A 23918-nucleotide genomic window follows, 5' to 3' on the forward strand; every position below is an offset into this window, starting at 1 on the left:
CAAATATTCTGACGATCAGCCGGTGGAGAGAGCTGACCTACTTTTATAGGCCCATCTTGATTAGATCAATTGCTATACCATCCTTACCAGCTGCTTTGTTAGTTTTGAGCTGATGAATGGCATCCTTAACTTCCCTCAGCGTGGGAGTTGGTTCAATTTCGTCCTCCGCTGCACTGGTGTCGTGGTTTCTTCCGTTGCCCATGGTCTACCGTGTCTTCGTTCTCCACGCCATACAGGTGCTGATTGAAGTGCTGCTGCCACCTTTCGACCACCTCACGACCGTCCGTCAAGAGGCATCCGTCCTTATCCCTGCAGATTTCGACTCGCGGCACGAAGCCGTTGTGGGATGCGTTGAGCTTCTGGTAGAACTTTCAAGTTTCTTGGGAACGGCACAGCAATTCTATTTCTTCGCACTCCGCTTCTTCCAGGCGACGTTTTTTTTTCTCCCGTTTTTTTCTCTCTGTAACGTTCCACGCTCTGTCGGGTCCCTTGCTGCAGCATCACCGCTCGCGCTGCGTACTTCTCCTCCAAAACCCTTCTGCACTCTTCGTCGAACCATTCGTTCCGGTGATTCCGTTTCACGTATTCGATGGTGCTCTCGGCTGCGTCGAAGATGACTGCCTTCAATGTGCTCCAGCAGTCCTCTAGAGGGACCTCATCGAGCTCGTCCTCGTCTGCCGCCGCGGCCTCGAAAATCTGCGCGTATGCTACATCCGGTTGTTTTAGTCGCTCTAGGTTGTACCGTGGCGGTCACCGGTACCATACATTGTTAATGACGGAAAGTTTTGGGCGCAGTTTGACTATCACCAGATAGTGGTCGGAGTCGATGTTGGCACCACGATAGGTCCTGACGATAATGTCGGAGATGTGCCGTCCGTCAATCAGAACGTGGTCGATTTGAGATTCCGTCTGCTGTGGTGATCTCCAACTGTAACGATGAGGGAGGCTGTGTTAAAAAGGTGCTACACGCTATGTCCAAAAGGAAGTATTATGAAAAATGAATGTACCTTAAATGTTATTCCCTAGGATCATAGGTTTGGACCTCTAGTTTCAGAATCTGTGCGGGTTAAAATATTTCATCTTGGGTTTTTTTGATATTTTTGATTTTTTTCCTATTTTCCCATACAAATGTCGAAAAAAGTCATTTTAAGGTCAAATTCATCCCATACAAAAATGTATGGAAAAAAAAACCCAAGATAGATGATTTTAAATCGCACATATTCTGAATCTAGAGGTCCAAAAATATGGTTCTAGCGAGAAAAATTTGAGGTACATTCACTTTTCATAATACTTCCCTTTGGACATAGCGTGTGCTACGTATGGTCATGTTTTCACAGGCGGTGAAATCAAGGAGTCGTAGACCGTTTTCGTTCGTCTGCTGGTGGGCGCTGAACTTTCCAATCGTCGGTCTGAATTCTTCCTCCTGGCCTACCTGAGCGTTTAGATCTCCTATGATGATCTTGACGTCGTGGCTTGGGCAGCGATCGAACTCGCGTTCGAGCTGTGCGTAAAATGCGTCCTTGTCATCATCAGTGCTTTCGGAGTGAGGGCTGTGCACGTTTATTATGCTGAAGTTGAAGAATCGACCCTTGATCCTCAACCTGCACATTCTTTCGTCGATCGACCACCAACCTATCACGCGCCTCTGCATATCACCCATCACGATGAAAGCTGTTCCCAGCTCGCGTGTGTTGCCGCAGCTCTGGTAGATGGTATGATTACCTCTAAAAGTTTGCACCATGGATCCTGTCCAACACACATCCTGCACTGCCGTTCTACGCCTAATTGTCCCATGTTATATGGGAATCCCATATAACATGGGGCAACTATGCGTAGAACGGCAGTGCACCGCTACGATGCCGAATCCGCGGTCCTTCAGTAGATCGGCAAGTATGCGGGTGTTCCCAATGAAGTTGAGAGATCGGCAGTTCCACGTACCGAGTTTCCAATCGCAAGTCCTTTTTGTTCGCTGGGGTCGTTGCCGTTGGCCTCGGTTCGTATTATTCTGTTGCTGATTTTCCGTTACAATGCTATTTTACGGCTGGCTCGTAGGGCCCGACACCAACCTCCTACTTTCCGGAGGACCATAGTGCACAGTTGAGCTTAGAGTGCTTCCCTGGTAATCGGACGTTGACCAGCGGCCCTTAACATGGAGATCAGACGCTGTTGTGAGCCGCTCCTCTTGGAGAACAGACGCTCAGGTTTACAGAAGCAAACTCCCCCCTTCCCTGTCAGTTTACGACCAAAGTTTCTACCGGGGTTGGTTATCCGATCTTCCCTAAGGGCTTGTGGATCACAATGGGATCTGTATTGTGCAGCATACCCAGCCTTTACCGTGTAAATTTACATTACATGTAATGAGATCATTCTGAGACACGCTTAACTGCACAGCAAACAGTTCGGAGCATCACTAACGTATAAAATAGGTATATAATTTTCTATTTTATTTCACTGAATTTAACATGAATGTTTTTTTGTATAGAATGTTGATGGCAAGCTTCATTCTGAGAATAAGCTGTAAAATTATAAACTGATGGAAAAATGATATCGCTTACACGGGGTCCTTTTGTCACAGGTTATGTGATGTAACATTTTTGGCATTCTTCGAGTTGAACTTCACACGCATACCAGGAACCTACATATTATCGAACTTGCATGAACCTAAAATCTTTTTCCATAGGGTTTCAGCTTATGGTCTTACCTTTCAGAAAAGCCTTTGTTCAAAATATTCTATCGGTAAAAATTGAAATAAATCAAGTTTGAAGATTTTCTATCAAATGAGGTATATTCAGACAGAGCATAATTTTGTTGATCATTCCGAACTGCAAACAACAAGGCATCGTGCGTGACCTGTCACATACCCGATGGTTTCTTCTTAGTTTTATAAACATTATATTCACTTGTCATTTCTCCGGCATCTGTGTTATATGATCAGCCCTAGGGGGTCTGCCGTGGTTAATTAGTTCATTTTTTTTCTATTTTTTGGGCTTCGTGGTCATGCGGTTCGTGGTGGTAAACGTTTAGGTGTATATGTAGTAAGTAATGGAGTAAGACTCGGAAAGAAACTTTTCGTGAAACGAAGAATTCCTAACTAGCTTCTGTGTGTTGTCGATTATATGATGATAGAAATATTTAGTCTGTTCAGCGTCTGGCTGAAGACGGTGTGAATTGCCATATTTGTTTAGTGTTTTAAGTAACATGAACATTCGCCGGTGCGATTTCTACATCAGGCATCTTCTATATCCCTACCGCAATATCACAGCTTTTTCCATCAGACTTTATTTATGTGATTAGCTTAAGATATGCCATCGTCCTGCTAACAATTGGGTGGAAAATAACTAAGAAGCATTAATGAGGGCAGCAATGTGTGTTTGGTGAGGCACACAGTATACCAGAAGACGATGCATGCTATTTAACAATGAAAACTTCAATTTTGGATGTCAACTTATGACGTCATTCTTATCATCCTTTTACTTGGATGCAATTGATAAGGAGCAATCGATCGTTCAAAAAGTCATATTTGAACATATTATTTTCAAAAACCCGTATTTTAGTGAAAAATTGAAGTTGCTTTATGAAAATTTCATTGCAACGTCAGAAAATATAGAAAATGATGTGGTCGAAATTTGAATAATTGTAATCCAGTGATTTGGGCCACAGTCATCATCAAAGTTGAAGTACTTATATGGATGCCCACAGTTTTCACTCCGTATTGACCATAATGAAGCACCAGTGCAGCAGAAAAGCCGACGTCAATTCGTTCCATTCCATGTTCAGTTCTAAGTTTTTAATAAACAATCAATATTGTATGACGTCCATTTTTCTCAAAAATACGGATTTCTTCAATAGTAATTTTTTGTTCACATAACTTATCACATTTCAAAGAATGAAATTTCTATTAATTTGAAATTTTGACCATAGATTGTCAATATAAACTGATGATGAAGTGGTTCAATTTTCAGTCAAAAATATTGATAATTGCCAAAGCTACAAAAGATTGAACTTGATGGATTTTGGGAGGAAAATTCGGCTCGGTTTTTTTTTGCTACTGAGTACTTGGAGATCTTGCAGGCGATATGCTAAGCTCATGTATCTGAGAGCTGGTGCGGGCTGCATCAGACGTACTCGTACTAGTGGAACGCCGAACGAAAGTGCTTCATCTACACATTTTTGGCGGAGGAAGTCCTTGCACTAGCGTTTGCAGGGATCGTGTGGGGGGTGGTGGTTTTAGGTCACTACAATGATGAATGATGGTGTAATATATGATCATGGTGCGAAATAGAATCAAGGTGTCACACGCAATATGAATTCCTAATATGGGGTTTCAACATGCTGTGGCCATTTTTATTAAAAAGCTTTTATAAATTGATCAGTTGATTATTATCGAGCCCTAAAGAAGGTCCGATCCGAGGACCGAAACATTGGCGAAGATAAGAAACAATCAACGCTAAAACCAAAGACTGTCTAAGCCGAAATCCGAGATTGTAAATCGCCAAGTACTAAACATTGGGATTCTGGAGGAGGCTTTGATAAACGTATCGTATAACTGGAAGTTTGAGTGTTCGACTCATTGTATGCACTGAATGTTGAATTTTTCGGGTAAGTAGTCAACAAACTCTTTCAACAAATCATTTGGTTAGTTCAACAGACACAGAACGAATAAAGATTTTTCCTTTGAAAATGACAAGAAACATGACCGAAACGTTAAGAAACGCATACCAGGAACCTAAGCATTATCAAACTTGCATAAACCTAAACTCTTTTTTGGCATTTCACACCGTCTTCTGCCAGATGCTGAATAGACTGAATAACCGCCATATAACAGACAACACACAGAAGTTAGTTAGGAATTTTTCGTTTCACGAAAAGTTTCTTCATCCGAGCAGGGAATGAGAACTAATTGAAAACAAATTGAGTTATTTAGATATCACGAATTTTGATAACAAAGTGAGTTTTCATTTTGTATGACTTAAGTGTTAACATAACAAAAATGATAACAAAATAATGTACTGGAATATCTAATTGAAAACAGAATGAGTTCTCATTGATAACAAATTGATATCTCATTTTGTTATCCACATTTTGCGACTTGATATCATACGTAGTTCTCAGGGAATTTTCAAATCTATAGGGTAATAACTAAAAATTAATAACAAATTTAGTATTCATTTTGATATTTTATTAGGCATTAATTTACATGAATAAGTAAAAAATTAAATGAGATTTTATTTTAAATTCAGGAGAATCTCGTGATTGAAAACTTGTTTTGTTTGATACGATATTATCATAATAATACCCCTATTACCCCTTATAAGGCAGTGGCAACTATATTGCCACATACTGTTTTTATTTATTTTTTGTTTTATAACAATTTATTTCGAACTTTTGGTTTACGCAAAATTGAGATTACTAACAACGCCTGGTATTTTTTTGGTACTAAACAAAGCTTAAACATCAATTTGGGAGCTCAAAAATGGCTAAATATGACCGCGTGAAGAAATTTAGCTCAAACTTATTGTAAAACTGTCGATTTAGTAAATATTTAAATTATGGGTTGACATGAGCTGAACTACACAGTTTATATTATGGGGTAAGCCCTAATCCACCCTAAAATCTCTTTTTCAGCTTTTTGATGAAGTCAAAAGAAGAAAAGTACCCTAAACGGGCAGTGGCAAGATTTCATTTTGTTATCAAGAACAAAATGAGTTATCAATTTGTTATAGGTTTGTTCTCATTCCCTGCTCGGGCAGAGTCTTACTCCATTACTTACTACATATACACCTAAACGTTTACCACCACTAACCGCATGACCACGAAGCCCACAAAATAAAAAATGAGCTAATTAACCACGGCAGACCCCCGTGGGCTGATCATATAACAAAGATGCCGGAGAAATGACAAGTGAATATAATGTTTATAAAACTAAGAAGAGACCATCGGGTATGTGACAGGTCACGCACGATGCCTTGTTGTTTGCAGTTCGGAATGATCAACAAAATTATGCTCTGTCTGAATATACCTCATTTGATAGAAAATCTTCAAACTTGATTTATTTCAATTTTTACCGATAGAATATTTTGAACAAAGGCTTTTCTGAAAGGTAAGACCAGAAGCTGAAACCCTATGGAAAAAGATTTTAGGTTCATGCAAGTTCGATAATATGTAGGTTCCTGGTATGCGTGCTTCACTCTTAGCGTTTGACACAAATTTACGTCTTCTATCACAAATAAAGTCGAGCTAGCAATCGCTAGAGCCGAAGCGAGAGAAAAAACATAGGGTAAATGATGATGGTTGGACCAACCAAAAAACTGATCATCATTGGACCATTTTGAAAAAAGTCGACTTTACTCTCATTTTCAGAAACAAAACTAACTGATACCGTGGTACAGTCAAAGAATAACTCTTTCTGCGTTGACATTGTACTGAATTACCTCAATTTGTTTCCAAATCTGCTATAGAATTGACGATTTGAAAAGACTCATTCTTGGCACAATTGTGGCTTCAAAATAGCTCTATTTATAACACGCATAGAATATGTATTTCTCCTCCAAATGTCTAAACTTTTTTTGCTTTACTATTGCGAAACCTTGCAAACTTCACGTTGGCGCTTCACAAATATATCATTTTGTATTAAAAATCCCATGAATTAACGAAATTGACCAATATAATTAGGATGATGGTTGGTCCTTCGTGTGATTTTGGTTGGTCCTGGTTGAATCTAACCGTTACCATGTTGGTTGCTATGACCGGTTTACGATCACGATCAACGATCAATTCTGACTATACATGTCAATGGTTGCTCCTCCGTGATTGATCTGAACTGGTACCAGTTGCACTGAGATCCAACTGAATAAGGTGCTGGGACATTCCACTTATTCTCAAAGTGCAATTTTAGCAGCTCATGCATATTTGATCAATAACGGCGCCGGCCAAGTCCTTATAGTCAGCTGGGAAGGGAAAGGAATGTTAGAGTGTACTGGTTGTTGCTACTAGAGACCGAGAGCACTCTGCGTCCCCACAACCCGCACGGACTGGGGTATTTGTTAGACGGAAAGGATGGGAGATCTGGGAGTCACCGTTGGGTCGGTGATGCGATCCATGGATAGGGGTTATTTATAGTGTTCGTGATAGATTGTGTGGTGAATAAGGTGAATAAGGTCAAGCGGCACAGCACGCTTTGGTTGCATAACTTATAGGCGTTATATATACATTGTGCTGTGAGTGGAAGTTGGAAGGGAGGGAAACGACTTTTTTCAATTCGTTTCTGGTTCTAGCGATGGCTATGAACATATGAATATACATGATTTGTATATGTAGAGAAGAGAGAGCGAGAGAAAGTGGATAGAAAGATACAAAGTAGGATGAAAAGGACGGGCCAGGGATTGAACCCATGACCTTCTGCATACGAATCAGAAGCGGTAGCCACTAGACCACCAAGCCCGTCCCATGTTGGTTGCTATGACCGGTTTAGCTTATTTAGTTTTTCTTCCGCGCTCTGACAGCTGAAAGTTTCTTAGTTTCAAACGGATTTCAAAGTGCTTAAACCTAAAATCTGCTATTCTAAGCGAGATTTTGCGGGGGTATATCAATAAACCGAGAATATCGCGTGCCACGCGAGTTCGTGACGACATTTGCTCACTACATCTCCGCTACTCCTGCGGTCGGTCGTTTCCGTGAGAAAAAAAAAAATGCTACCGTAATCCATGCGCGGCATGCGTTCGAGTGACAGGATTTTATTTATCTGCGGCAGTGAAGAAGACCGAGGAGGAGCAGGCGCCTAGAGGATATCCAGCGGGTTTGGAAGAATATGCAGGTTAATTTTATATGTGAAGATTTGTTTGAGCAACAACTCAGATCCGAAAGAGAAATCGAAGTGCTTCATCGCTCGCTGCTGGTTAATCGTTCGGAGCTGTGCCACCCAGACAGTGACTTCTGATGAAGGATATCGCGGGTTTTGTGATATGAAGTGGCCCGCAGATTTTAGAAGTTGTGTTGGGTCAATTGTGAAAGGGAGAGTGGGGCTTTTAGAGATGTACTGAGTTACTGCGAAGATGCTGTGCGCGAGTTTAGGTTTGGCCGAATCGGATCGTTTTTTCATTGTGACGTGACTATGTGCAACACTACATTATTGACCAGATAATCCGGTTATCTACATTGGGCAACGGGACGTCGCAAGTTTTATTCCTCAAGCGGATCCACGGATGAGTTAACAAAATTCGGTGAGAACGTTTCATGCTTCTTTTATCTTTATCTATTTATACAACAACATACCTAATTTCATCAATCTCGGAGCGTTTGGTACGGTATGTCCACGCATCCTTCCTCCCCTGTAGATTCGAGAAGTGATCCGATTTAAACAAATGTTTTTTTTTTGAAATCGAATCATTTCAAAGAATCATCTTTGCGGTAAACGCTGCGCAGTAGGCCTGGCCGCTTTGATGCTTGTGTCATATCTTTGATATGCTGCAATCATCAATATTGACAAGAAAAATAATCAGGCGTAATCTAACCTGATTATTTTCCAGGATGCTTTCTTGTACTGGCTGCGCAAGTGTTAGATTAGATTAGATTAGATTAGAAGATTTGTTTGAGCAACAACTCATATATTACCAACCAAAGCTTATAAACTATTGCCAAAATAAATGTATTAAATTACGAAACCATCTTATTTTATTTCATGTGATTGCATCAACTTACCCGCGATTAGCCGGGACCCGTGGCGTAGTTGGTCACACGTTCGCTTCATATGCGGATGGTCATGGGTTTGATTCCCAGCCCCGGCACTTGCAATTTTTCGTCAGTTGCTTTTCCCCCGAGAGCAACTGACATTGACCCTCTTCTGAGCCCCATGGCTCAAACGGACCCGGATACCTGGACATCGGTGAACTGCTACTCATAATGGACCTCCAATCGGACTGGAAAGGAACAACGGCCATCCATCATCATCCTTGTGCTCATCATTCTACTAGGTATAAAGTAGAAAAAAGTGAAAGCAGCAGAAAGGCAACCAGTTCGATAAAGTAGAATAGAATCTAGGCGCTGTACAAAAAATGTAAGTGCAGCTGTCAATTGAAATTGCTCACGTAGTGCCCCAGTGGACAATAGAGCTGTAAATTAGGTTAAGTGATTAAGAATAAAAAAAAACTTACCCGCGAGCGGTCATGGCCACCGCCGTGGGAACTGAGCGGCTATGACTTTGATGTTTCTTGAGAGACGCAATCGGTTGGCGTTATCAAACGATTGACGAAGAAACGTTAAATTCCCAATCGCTCAGTTATACCCACCATCGCCATTACCGCTCGCGAATAAGTAGATAATGTCCTCTTGCTCTCATTCGCACCATATCTGACCAAGAACTATAGAAAAAAGCTTAAATCTTCTCCTGAAATCTTACAAGTTTGCGGCATTTCTATTATTTTTGGTTGTTTGAAGTAAAATTACATTTTAAATTATTGGAATAATAGATTTTAAGCTCCATATTGATTGTGAAAGCCTTTTTTGTCAGTTGGTCCAACCATATCATATCATTGGTCCAACCATAATCAGTGTTGGTTCAACCAAGATCAGATTACCCTGCTTATTAAAACTGTTTGTATAAAAAATATTTGAGTAAATCAATGTTTTGTCGGGCTTTTCATAAACTAGAAGAGTAGAGCTTTCCACCATTCCCAAGTTTTGAATGTAAAAATCTTACTAGCATATATAAAACTCGACTTGAATTCTGTCTACATGAAAAAGGCCCCAAATTGGTCCAACCATCATCATTTACCCTATGTAAGTAAAATAATGAACTGGATTTGAACTCTGGTCCGCTGATTGAGAGACACGTACTCTACACTCAGGCAAATAAACCTATGTTTATCATAAGGTCTAACTTATGAAATGGCTTTTAAACAATTCATAACAGCTAGAATGAATTTCATAAGGTCGGTTTATGATGCAGAATCGACTCACAGTTTGGCTTTTATACACATTCAGCACCACGATATTCTCAAGCGTTGATAGCCGCATGGGTTGGGCACGAGCTCAGTGATCTCGTCGTTCATGGATCGATTCCAGTCTGCATCATTTTACGATTTTTCTGCTCTTTTCATAAGTTTATCTTATGTAATTAGATCATAAGGGGCTGTCCATAAACCACGTGGTCATTGTTTTGGGACTTCTCAACCCCCCCCCCCCCCCCCCCGCGTGGTCATTTGTCCATACAAAATTTTTTATTCGTCCATACAAAATGCTCATAGGCCGAACCCCCCCACCCCCCCCCCCCTCATGACCACGTGGTTTATGGACAGCCCCTAATAAGCATGTTCAATTCTCATAAGGTATTCGTATGGCATCCATACTTTACAGTTATGGCTAAAATTCATAAGGTATTTTGATGAATTTCGATAGTTTACTTCGCTGAGTGTACCACTCGGCTGTATCACCAAGCTATGAGACAAACGATAAATGTAAAACTGTTTCTACCTATCTGGTCAGATACGTTTGTTGACATCTTGTGCAACCAACTCAAAATTGCATGATGAATGTAAAATTGAGTCAAATTTGCCATTCAGTCATGAAATGTTTACGTACGCTGATGGTTGACGTCACGTGTAAATTCCTAATTTTTAAGAGTGTTCTTAAAAGAATGCATGGCCCTTCGTTACAAACTATTCGTAAGAAGCAGTATTACCACTGAATGGGGCGTCGTCGTCTAGTCGGAGCTGAACGTCGCACCCATCATGAATGAACAAAATAAAACATAAACAAAGCCCCACACCACTTGAAGTGGTCCGCTCCGCTGGTGGAGCACCGGGCGTCTCCCTCCCGGCTGCCATCAGCTTGTAGTAGCAAGTAGCAGAGTAACACTATCAAAATAGAAATATGCCGTGCCGCCGGCCGTCTTCGTCGTCTTGATTGTAACGAAGAGGTGCGACGAACCACTAAGATGGGAAGCGCTACATCGCACATGTTGCATCGATGAGTGATTTCGCTTTCTGTGGAGTAGATTTACTACCTATGTATAGATGTTTATTGAGTGATGAGTCGCGTGTAGAAGTTGAAAAGGGGAGCTTCTAACGCCGGATGAATAGTGTCGGCGGGACAGTTGGAAGTTGTTTTGAATATTGAGAAGTTTTTTTTTCTTTGGACAATTTTAAGGTTAGTTGAACGCCTTTTAAATTTTGCCGGAAAACCATGATCAACCACTGAAGCTGATTTCTTTCGTACGATAGCATATTCGACACCAACATTTCAAAAGGGCGTAACTGCTTTTGGAATCATCACCTTCTTTTAAAGCTGTGGATCATGTGTTATGATTTCCATGTTTTTCACAACAAGTACCAGATGGGAAAAACTCTCCTCTTTCCGACAACCACGGTGGTTTGAGTGTAAGGGAGGCAGTACGACCTACAGCTTTGAAAGAAGGTATTACTTCCAAATGCAGTTACGCCCTTTTGAAATGTTGGTGCCGATATCTGCAAGCTCTATTCTCGAAATTTATTTTAGTTCATTTAAAGGGTTAACATATGATCTAATGTTGAACGAACTTTACTGAAATCAGTCTGACTATTAAAGAACTCCTGAAGCGGTCTCAGTCTGTAAAGTTACAAAAACCGTTGTTACCTCTCAATAGGTGATAGGTTCAAGTAGTAAAGTTAGGTTCTCTAAATTAATCGTCATTTTTAAATTATGTGCAAACATCCCGCGCGCTTCGATCGTCGGTGATGAACTCACCAATCAATTTATCGGCTCGAGCTTAGCTCCGCATCTCACAGAAGTTTTATTCAATACCCACATATTTCAGTCACCTACCGGATTGAGTCAACCAGCCAGTCTCAGTTGACCAGAGCATCGGTTTGGGTGTCTTCTTCCGCGCGCGCAAGTTTTCCCGTTTCATTTCGTTCCGGTCGCTTGACTTCCGTCCAATCCAAGTCAAGGCTGCTTTTGCTTCCAAAAAAGGTGTGTGTACCCCCTGGAGTGGGGTCTGAATAAGCAAGGGGAATGACGGTTTCTACCTATTCTGTGGAATTGTTTGTAATGTGATGGGCAATGGAATGCGAGGGAATACTTCGTTTTATCAGTTGGTGGTTGCTGCTTCAGAAGTGACACATCGCTTGTCAGCTACACAGAGTGCATCGGACTTGGAACGCTTCAATTACACTCATTGCACAATTATGGGTCACTCAAGGTACAATCATTTCATAATATGAATCGTTTTTCATACAAAAATAACACTTTCATTATTTTTATTTTATATTCTCTTCAATGAAACTCCTTTTTATTGTTTTATATAAAAATCTGCTTGTAAAATTCACTTTAGGCGGTGAAAATTACTGGAATGTTGGTGAATAATGAAAACCACAATTATGGGTCAAAATTGGCTGTGTAACAATTAAGGGTCAATTTGTTGCCTATTATGGGTCACTCAAGAGGAATCGGCTCAACAATAATGTTTTATCTATTTTTTCACTGATTGATCACTTATTCTAGATAGATCAACTATAATAGAATCTAAAACTGGTCTCAAACCTCTTAATGAAGCATGTTTTCACGATTTGGAATCAATTTTTCAAAATTGGAACAAAATCTCCAACACAACCACTGATAAACGCCTAAAAGTATGCAATGCCCATGTACGCAGAACTGTCAATATTATGCGGCACAAAAAGTGACCCATAATTGTGTGATTTTCGGTGTTCCTTGTCACAATAATGAGTCATTTAAATTTTGCCTCAAATAAGCTTTAATTAGCTGCAGTCACATGAATTTCTACATTTAGAACGTAAATTATACCTTTGTTCTGGTGACGATACCATTTCGCACTTGAAAATCACTACAGCACGCCTTTACAGAGCTTACGAAAGCAGCGCACGCACTTTCTGATGCTCACAATCGAAGCGTTACTTTGACAGATGGTTTTACGCCGAACAAAAAATTATTGAAATTATGTATGTTTTGACGTATAAGCTCGTGTGCGATACGTATAGTGACACAAAACAAATCAACTCATCAACGAAAAATGATAATGGCTAACAAAAGCTTGCAATTAATTAGTAATTATCTATTAAAGTGGCAAGTGACTAATAATTGTGTGTGACCCATAATTGTGCAATGAGTGTATCCGAAATCTTCGGTTGGAGATATCGTAGAATTTGTACGTTTGCTCGAGCAACTGCCAAAATGGAATACGATCCTGCATGAGTACAAATTCCATTTTGTTTCGCAGTTGCCTTTTTTTAAATTGATGGGTTTTATCAAGGGGAATGACATATCCTTTTCTAACCGTAATATCCGCATATATCCGTTTCTAACCGTCGTTAACCGCGTCTAACTGCTGCTCACTTAGCAGCTCGCTTAGCAACGGTTAGTGACGGTTAGAAACGGATAAATGCGGATATTCCGGTTAGAAATGGATATGTCATTCCCCTGGGGTTTTATAATGGTTAAATTTCGGTTTTATTAAGGTTATCGCGGTTCAAATAGTTTATCGTTGTAGCCATAGTTAACATTTCGATACAAAGCAACTATGGTATCGTAGTGCATCTAGAAGAGTAAGATTTTCATGATCAGTGTAGAGTAAATTTGAATATTTCTTTTAGTTTCCCTTTAGAATATTATAATGTTCATACTTGTAAACTTTTGCACGTTTAGGTTTTATCCTTGCATTTATGTATGAAATTTAGTAGACGGTCTGAAAAAAGAAACCCCCTTCGCTGAATTTTCCCCCATGCGAGATGAAATCCAGCGATATTCTGAATTTGCTTGACCCAAATATCGAGCAATCTACCCGTCACGGTGCGCGCCAAGGCAAGAAGATTGTGTAACAAACAAAAGTAACTGCCTAACAACTTATAGAACAAACACACTAGTAAAGAGGTTTTTTAAGCTCTTTTGTTGCTCCATAAGCTGTTATGGAGTTACTTTTGTTGATTAGTAAGTTAGTGCTGTATAATAGGAAATTGACCCCGCTTTCTCCATCTTCTGCTGACTTATTCACAGAATGCAGTTTACTTCCGAGTTTCCGTTCATACTTGTGTTCTTTTAAAGATCCAAAACTCTTGCAGAACGTAGTGTTGATAAACAATAATTTTAGACACGACTGCCAACATATCTGGTAAAGTGTCTTTAATAAAATAAAAATAGAAAACATAAACGTTGCAGTTTGTTTCCCTTTATCATATCGGTGATATGATGAAAATCTCGGAAATACTTCCTTATTCGAATCGAACAATTCATCCTGGATCGCACACGGCGGCGTTTGTTTTTACAGCCTGCCTTCTTCGCATGGAGATGATGATCCAGAGCAATCCAGTTGGACCAGTTGAATCTGTTTCTCTGAATATGAGCTCATCTACTACCTAGCATTGCCGGAAGAGTTGGTTACAACGATAGATATGGAATTTGTTAAAGGACAACCAGTGCTGGTTGACGACCTTCCTGAAGACAGCCGGTGTAGAAACTAGACTTGATCGTTTGGTGGTTTGAATGGTAATGAATATTTATTAGCTGCCATCTATAACTACAGTTATTCAAAGCTAGATAGATCTAAATCTGTTCGTTCTACTGGGATGCTACATTCTCTCCCTTTTTTCATTAAGGACAAGGTATTTGGAGTACATTGCTCAAAATTTCTAGAGCACCGTTTTTTAGAATCGTTGAACGGATTTGGATTAAAATGCATCACGCTATTGACAACCACTGAACCATTAGCGTGATGCATTTTCATCCAAATCCGTTCAACGGTTCTAAAAAACGGTGCTCTACAAATTTTGAGCTATGTACCCCAAATACCTTGTCCTTAATATAAATCTGTTTAAGGGGTAGTCACCACGTATATGACATCCCTATTCCCACCTAATAGGATTGTTTGCAGCCAACATCAATTGGGTTTCCCCATTGACAATGCATTTGAGTTCCCTAAACATTAGTACAAGATGCGGAAATCGAAAACGTGACGTCATCGCACCCTGGTGGTAGTCACTCTTCAAAGTGCGTTGGGCACATCGGGAACACCAGTGGCACCAAGAGTGGCACCGGCAGGCACAGATTCGCACGCTAACCATAATGGCGGCTGCTATAAAAAATGACAATACCTGTGCCCCAGATGGAACTGAAATTATGAAACAAAATCTCAGCAATGTTTGAAGGCAAGAAAAAAAAAACACCAGCTGTCAAGTGATAAAAAAATACGACCACAATAATTCTTCATTACACCAACAAAGCAAGTCATGAAAATGTTTGACAATTCTCAGGTCATTTTGACAGACTACACACATGCACGAAAAAGACGGATCATATTTTCTACTTTATCGATCTTCTTGTCGTCCTTGTCATGCTCATGTTACATCTGTCAAAATGACGTGAGAATTGTCAGTCATTTTGAGGTTAGGTTCGTTGGTGTAATGAAGAATGGATTACTGCACAAATTCATTCTGGCCTGCTTACTCTGACACGAAATTTGACGTTAGAGCGGTGTCGACACCAGATCTTTTTGAACCCTGAAATCACAAAGTGCAATCTCAGATGGGAACAGAAGGAAAACCCCAAGCTGCTGGTCTTGGGCGAATGATAGATTCCGGCGTGGCCATTCAACTTTGTGAGGCCCGATTCAAAACTCCCAACTCCACAGTTACCAGAATGGAGACGTTTTAAGCTTCTGATGGATGACGACATTTTAATAGTGATTTTTACAGCACGAGTTGTTCAATTATCCAACAAGGCTTGCCAAGTTGGATAATTACGACGAGTGCTGTAACAATCGAGTTCTGCACCGAGTTGCGTACAACGTTTTTTGCCATTTCATAAATTACCACTTAAGGACAGGTTTTAACAAAAAATTTTACATTAAACTGCACACTGATGTTGATAGCCGTATGAGCCGTATTTAAGAAAGTCTAATCATAGAAAGTTATACTGTGCAGTTGTCAAAATTTTTCAAACCTGCGTCCAGAAAGCATCAAGATGTTCATAAATAAAAACAATGCTGTAATGGTTCATTACGCATTGCAAATCAGTGTTATAATGAACCATTACAGCACTGCTAATTTGGTGTGTGAAAGTAGGCCTTTTCCTGGCAGATTTGCGTGAGGTGAACAACCTATTACGATGAGAAATTGCAAAACAGCAATTTTGAATCCTGCATCCGACTCCTGCATTGCTTTATTAAGCCTTTGTCTCACAGGATCGTTGTTATTGTGTGGGGATTTTCGGGCGATTATCTGAATCTATCTCAATCTGTCGAAATCTATCTGAGCACGATTTAGAGTTATGTAGTGTCAGAGATTCTACTTGACCAATTATGAAGCTGGATACTGCTGCTTCCTGATGGTCAGGAAGTATTTGGACCATGTTGGGACTCAATACCTAAAGAAAATGGTTTCACGAAACTATAAATATTCCCTCAGCACACCTTGACGACCAAAACAAACTGTTTAGGGGCTGTCCATTTATTACGTAAGAGATTTTTTGCGATTTTTCGACACCCCCACCCCCCCCCTTGTAAGATTTTTTGTATGACAGCCCGAATATTTTTGTATGGCTCGTAAGATTTTTCAAACCCCCCCTCCCCCCAAAAACCCTTACGTAATTAATGGACAGCCCCTTATCTGCCATCCAAGAAAAATGAAGATCTGCATAAATTTTCATTAATGAAGTATATATGTTTCGCTACCCAGTATGTTTTACCCATTTGATTCTGACGAATGGATAAGGATAACTTCGACAATAAACACGGAATTCCTTCACAAAAAATGGACAAGGGTTTATGTCAGAAGTCTTTTTTTGGGATTCTAAATATGGGGACATTTTTGAGCAGCAGTAATTCAAGTATTTTGGAAATTCCATAGAAACTTCTCCAAGGATTTCTTAAAAGTTGTCTCATGAAGATTTCGCAATCAAACAATGATTTTGCAGTCATTTGTATAAGTTTCTCCTGCTATTCCGAAAGTAATTTATTCAAGACAGTTTTTTCAAAGAAGATCGTGATTTTTTTCAGGACTTTCATAAGAAATTATTTAAGTAGAAGTATCTGAAGTGGTTTCATGGATCTCATTAGGTAATACGTGTAGAATTGCGCTAGGGACTTCTTCCCTGACTTCGTGTGAAATTCACATTTCGCAAAGTATCAAAGACCATCAGAAGTTTCCTTAAAGATTATTGGAGTGCTAAACATTTCTTGAATTGGTTCCACCCTCGTTGTTGAATATGGTCGTGACACTGTGGCACTAGGCAAAATCATTTTTATTTGAGTGAAAAATAGACTGGATCCCTTTCAGCACGCCTCATCTGAAGACCAAACCTAAAATGTAAAATCAAATATGTTAATAAGATAATTAGAATTTATAATGGATCATTAATGAAAATTTATGCAGATCTTCATTTTTCTTGGATGACAGATAAACAGTTTATTTTGGTCGTCAAGGTGTGCTGAGAATATTTTCTTCGAATTTCAGTTCAGTGCGGAAGTACTGTCAAACTATTTTATAGCAGACGTCATTATGGCGAGCGTGGAAAGCTGGCTGCCACCCGGTGCCACTGATGAGCCCGGTGTGCCCAAGGCACACTGTGTAGAGTGACTACCTCTTGGCATGGATATAGAATTGACTATTTACTCCGGGTTCCGGCAATAAATGCATACCGTCCCTGAGAATAAGGCATTTTATGAGACGTTTCAAATCAGCTGTTTTTTGAATGTTTACCAGTTTACCAGAAGTCCAACCAGCGGGCCCATTTATTTACATATTCATGACATGTGATACAGGCCCATCCAATAAACGTTTTTTTTATCTGCAAAATGCGTCAATCCGCCCACTATAATTAATATTCGTAGACCGTGGGGGTATTTTTTCATCTGCTAGTGACATCATGCAGCTCGGGGGATTGATACATGCCACATAAGAAACCGAAACATCTCTGCCAGCAAAAATCTGATTGGCGCTCACCACATGTTATGTTACTTTTCCCGAAAACATCAAATGTAAACAATAACAATGAGCGGCCCACCGGTAGAACGTCTCGTAAAATAGCTTATAGGGTATGTGTGCCATCAATAATCTCATGCTCCCATGTTCATCCTATTCGAAAACAAACGATTACGACACCGATTGATTCCGTTCTTTTTGTTTTCATGGGTGCTCACTTCTAACAAAAAATACAAAAATAAGAAACAAAACAAACAGCGCTTTGTTCCATTGCTTTTCGTAGGATGAAAATGGGAGCCACATGCTTAATAAGGGAACCAATACCCTACCAGGTTTCTTTCCCCCTCGGGGACAGCCTTCTGGTCCGTTACATCGGTATTCCTACTGCTGCCCAAGCAATTGATTTCAATTTATCAGTTTTCCGTCGTCTCCAAATGTAGAAACTAGACTTGATCGTTTGGTGGTTTGAATGATAATGAATATTTATTAGCTGTCATCAATAGCTACAGTTATTCAAGGCTATCTGAATCTAAATCTGTTCGTTCTACTGGGATGCTACAGCCAGTACTGTATACATATCGCTGCAGACTTGAGTATGGGCATAACCTTCTTCCGGAGTCAGGGATTTATCATGTAGGGGAGGAAGGGGTAACCCTGTCACCTTAAGGACAGACTTGTTAGAAGCCCAAAATGGTCGCCACAATGGCCGACTTTGGCACCTACTCACGACTTCGAGCGCACAAATCGCTTCGTAAACAAAACCAGCGCACCTGATCTTCTTATTTTGGGCTTATTACAAGTGAGCAAGAACAGAATAATAAAATGCACTGTTGCATGAAGCTTGTTTCTTGAGATTTGTGCGTCTGAAGTTCTAATGCACTGTTGAGGCGGGATTTCAAAACGTTTGTCCTTAAGCATTGTGATTATTCATAATTAATGTAAGAGTTAATTTGATATTTTAACTACGCAGAATGTTTGATTCATGAGTATTTTATTAGATTTGTGCATTAAAATTTTCAAAATATGTTTATTCCCCCGAATAATGTACATAACACAAACATATTAAATATTGATGTTGTTAATGCAGTGCGGGTAAGACCGTCACCCCTATGGGGTATTTCCGTCATACCTTTTTTTCAAGATTTATTGAAGATTTTAATTTGAAAATGTTTCCAACATATTTTTGATGAGTTGTGATGGTTTACCAATTATTCTAATCAGTACAGTCAGGTCTTTTTTTACGCGGTTTTAATTTACGCGGCCGCGTAAATGAAAACTCGATACAAAAAAAATTTCATCGTCTTATTTTTGCATGATTCGTCCAGAAATGGTGAAACTTTTTTTACGCGGTTTCTCGAAATTTGAACTGAGTTTTATTTTTACGCGGTACGTATCCCCCGCGTAAAAAAACCTGACTGTAGTTTTTTATATGATCGTTAATTTTAAAGTATATGCGACATGCTGCAAAATAAGGAAAAATCTACTTAAGCGATCATGCCGTTGTTCTCCATGTACATCAGTATAACTAGAAAGAACAGCCTATGATTTAACCTTTCGCACCGTTGTAAAAAGTACATACTACCAAAAGCCTCGATCGTACTCTTCTTCTTTTTCTTCTTGGCATTACGTTCCAACTCGAAAAAGCCTGTTGTTAGGCTTGTTCCATGAGCACTTCCACAGTTATAACTGAGAGCTGCTTCTGCCATTGACCATTTTGCCTGTGTATATCGTGTGGCAGGCACGAAGATATTCTCTAGTATATGCCCAAGAGAGTCAAGAAAATTCCCTTTATGTAAAGATCCTGAACAGACTGGAAATCGAACCCATCACACACACGGTCATACCTCGTTATATCGTAACTTTTAGCTTGATATAACATTCGGCTCCGTAAAGCGTTAAACGTGATTGCGCCTCGATTAACTGAGTTAGATAAAAATAATATTAATTCTATTTTGCCAGCCCTCAGGTGAATCCTTGAAGAATCTTTGGAGGAATACCCGAAGAAATCCCAAAAAGAGTTCCTGAAAGAATCCTCGCCGATGAGTGACGGGCTTACCCAAAAAGCCAACTTTTCTTAAATTGCACCGTAATTTCTGAACAGTTTTTGAAACTGACCTTTCAATGAATCTTGGCACTAAAGAATAGTACAGATGAGAATACATGATTGATTAAAATAAATTTCTATACTTGTTTTGTAATTCAGAGGCTAAATTCCACCGACGAAAAATTACTTCCACCGTTGGTGCAACAACGTGTGCGTTTGTTTTGTTTATTTTCTTCGCGTTTGACAGGTCAATGTTGGTATCATGTTTTGAGATAGAAAAGTAAAAATGGTAAAAACAAATAAGGTGTGTAGCCAAAAAGCTTCTAAATAACTATTTTCTGGTAGAATCATTGGGGTGACGGGCTTACCCACCCTGACGGTGTTACCCGCTTTTCCCCTAGGTATGGAAAACATATTTGCATTTTTGTTTTTTTTAATCATGTTTAGGTTGGAAGTAAAAAGTAAAATTTTGTGAATTGTTCAATTTGTTTCACATTTATTGCAAAACCGATACGTTATGCAAGTTACATATATGAGAATTAATTATCTTCATCCATTTTTAGTCGGTGAAGTGAAAACACAGATGATTATGAAACCACCCGGACCAAAGTGCAAGCACAAAACGCTTTCATTGACAGACAAAAGTGATTCAGGCTAGAACAAATTTTATTCGGAAAGTTGTGTAAGGATTTGAATCTTTACTCGAGTAAGGTTGCAAACCAATACACAATGACAACACTACCCGGGTAGAGGCTAATGGCAAACAAAGGACAAAATAATAACTGGTTTTGCCATCATATCTCGTTTTGACATTCTTCTGTTATTATGAAAAACTTAAAATGGCAAATCAATAGCAAAATACACAATCATAGCAAATCTTGTCATTGATATGTTATTCATGAATAATACTAAATAACACATCAATAACAAAAATTACTATCATGGTAAAACTTGCAATTTAGCACTTTTTTAATGAATTGTATAAAATATCAAAACAATAACATAATTTACATTCCTAGCTAAATTTGCCATTATTTTGATATTGTGAGAAATTATTTATAAACATTAGGCACCATAACATATTTTACTCTTAATGTACCATATGTACCATAATGTACATATTTTACTCTTAATGTACCATATTGTATATTTAAAGCATAACTTTTCAATTCGACGTATCTCGCAAAAGTAAACAAATCCGGATTCTCAGCTGTGTGTTTAATTCGCAATGGACTCTATTTGATGCACATCAATTTATGTTAATTTAGAACTCAAACAATTAAAGAGTATACACAAAATAAAACTGTTTTTTCATTGATTGATGAACTTAAATTTTATTGAAGAAAAAAAAATGAAATAGCTCATTTTACCTTTCTTCTGCTACTTTGAAATAATAACTGAATCTACCATTATTTTGAAATTGAATTTGAACAACTAAACCTACCGTTATTTTGATCGCCACATCAACAGCTAAATTTGTTCTTATTCTGTTATCAATAATTCAAGAATGTCATATTTTGTTATTCACCGATAACAGTTAATTTGGGTCTTATTTTGTTGTCAATATCTCAATAATAACTTATGTTGTTCTTCAATTCAATCCGCATGCTTTACCATTACTTTGTTATTACAATGGCAAAATAAGTTATTTTTAAGTTTTTCTGCTACCAAAATTTTGTTATTATTTTTGTTATTTTAACTCTTATTTCAAACAAACAAATCAGGCCAAACATTTCAATAGGTCCTATCTGCATTTGAGAGGCTCTCTTTGTTTACTTTCTCTTTCAATTATTGCAATGTAATGGTACACTTTTCAACTATTTTTGAAGTACAAATCAAAAGACGATTGTTTTGACCTTCATTCAATGCAAGGAGACAATCATAATACAAATAAACTGCTGAGATATTAACGAAAGAGAGCGAAACCAAAGAGAGCCTCTCTTCTGCAGATAGGACCTTTAGACATGTTTGGCCTGAAATAACACATTTTGCCATTCAAACATTCTGTTTTAATGGTAAAATTTGTCATTCTTTTGCCATTAAGCTCTACCCGGGTAACGCCACCAAACACCATATTGCCACAGTCAGTGGTGAATTGAAACATTTCAAGTGGTGAATAAAATTAGTATACACGCTTAAATAATTCTGCTCACTGGATGTGTAAACCTCACACACTTTCCCTCATCGCTTGCAAAGCCGGCAGAATGCGCGAAAAAAATGTGTAAGGCCAGCTCATGCTATGAGTTGAAGGGACCTTACTCATTTTTGTGCAAGCCGTCTGCGGTTGACAAACGCTTGAAGAAGGGATTTTTGTTTACAAAGCTGAGTTAGCTGCCATTGTGACTATACTGTTGACGAGCGCTGGTGAGCTGTTTTCTTGGCCGCTCAGCAGTAAAAGCACAATTATTTTGTGCTAAATCGTGTACATCATTATTGGTAGATAGATTACCAATAAATAAGTCCAAAAGTATGTCGTTGTAATATGTGCTGCTGGTTTATCACTTCCTTCTAGTCTTGGATACCGGGTCTCCTGCCTAGTATACACAGGATCAGGAGCGAACTTTCAAACTTTGGCGTTCGGTCCTCATCCGGTTTGGTATACTAGGCAGGAATGCCGCAAGGAAGCGATAATTTACGGCATTCTCGAGCTCCACAGTGAGCTCTAAAATCAATTTTAATATTGCTTTCATATATTTTTAAAGCAAGGGAAACGTTTTCAGAATGTGTAACCTTCACACATTCTTTAAATCAGTCTGCAAACGCTTCGATGAGTGACAGTTACACAGACTGTTTTGATTCTCAGGCATCAACACAAAAATGTGTAAGGTCACTTTGCACAAATTTAGTGTGGTCTGGAAAATATGCACAAATGAGTGATCCTTACACATTTTTGAGCTGACCGATTTGAGCGTGTAGGAAATTAACCGATTGCAGCGCCACGCTATTGCCACATGTGTTGCCGATTTCAAATGGCCGTTAAATTCCTTACACAGTTTCGGAACTGGACTTGGATGTCTGTTCTCTGTGGACAAAATAAAGATTGCCGATGTTTTGCATTTGTTTCGAATTGTTTTTTTTTTTTAAGAAAAATGAAATATAAATTCTTCTCGATTACCAGTAAAGTTTAAGAAACCAAAAACTCATTTCCTCGCCCCTTGGAATTACACATTGGTTGTCATTTTCAGTTTGACATTGAATTATGGCATCCAGGTGCTTTTTAGTTGGCTGACAGCTCAACCAACGGAGGCTCAACTAAAAAGTCACCCAACTATTAAACCCCCAACCAGCGGGTCCCGACTGTAGCACATATTAAGCATAGACAATAGACATCTTGGAATCCCAGTTAAACATTGCACCAGAACTTCAAATGTGTAAATCTCAAGATGTAAACTTCCAATGTGAGTTTTGACGGTTTCCCCCAGTGTGTGGATTTTTATCGCGAATTACTGAATGGTCCATGCTCAGCAAGTGATACATTCGCGAATGTAACATTTCGTGAGCCAACATGCTCGGGAACGCTTCTCGAAATGCTGTTCATTCTCTTGTCCGGTTCGATACGAGAGCGCAATCAAGAGAGAAGATACTCGATGACGCTAATGAAAACGATGCATTCGGTAAGAATATTGTATTGTCATAATTCTTTTTTTTATTGTGACTACACAACCTGCAACATCATGAATAGAGTTAAATTAAATAGTAGTTCACGTTTTTAATGCGAAAACGCATTAAATACTGATAAAAATAACGATTATTCACAGTTGCCCCAAGCCAACGATGAGAGATCATCGGTAAGTGTTACACTTAGCGATGCCCGCTCATCGCCGCAGCTTGTCTATATCGGAGTATCTTCTGTGTGTTCCTTCGTGAACCATGCGACTCGACGAGAGAACGCTTGGTATTTGAAACAGAACCAACAGAAGGGAAGAAAAACTGCCGAGTGGTTCACTGATCACTTTTTCGTCCAAACACTG

At 39.1% G+C, this 23918-nt stretch overlaps 1 protein-coding gene across 5 annotated transcripts in view; it reads left to right on the plus strand.

The window, feature by feature from the left end:
• The first annotated feature begins 11753 nt into the window (after positions 1-11753).
• LOC109433005 (MAL-like protein) overlaps positions 11754-23918 on the plus strand; it is a 141596-nt gene continuing 129431 nt past the window's right edge. For 3 of the 5 annotated variants that reach the window (XR_009996155.1, XM_029858468.2, XM_062845188.1), the window contains exon 1: positions 11754-11943. The gene's annotated coding sequence lies outside the window, so the exon portion shown is untranslated. The other 2 variants (XM_062845187.1, XM_062845189.1) reach the window with 2 other exon arrangements.

Source organism: Aedes albopictus, chromosome 1 (assembly GCF_035046485.1).
Source record: "Aedes albopictus strain Foshan chromosome 1, AalbF5, whole genome shotgun sequence".
Classification (NCBI taxonomy): domain Eukaryota; kingdom Metazoa; phylum Arthropoda; class Insecta; order Diptera; family Culicidae; genus Aedes; species Aedes albopictus.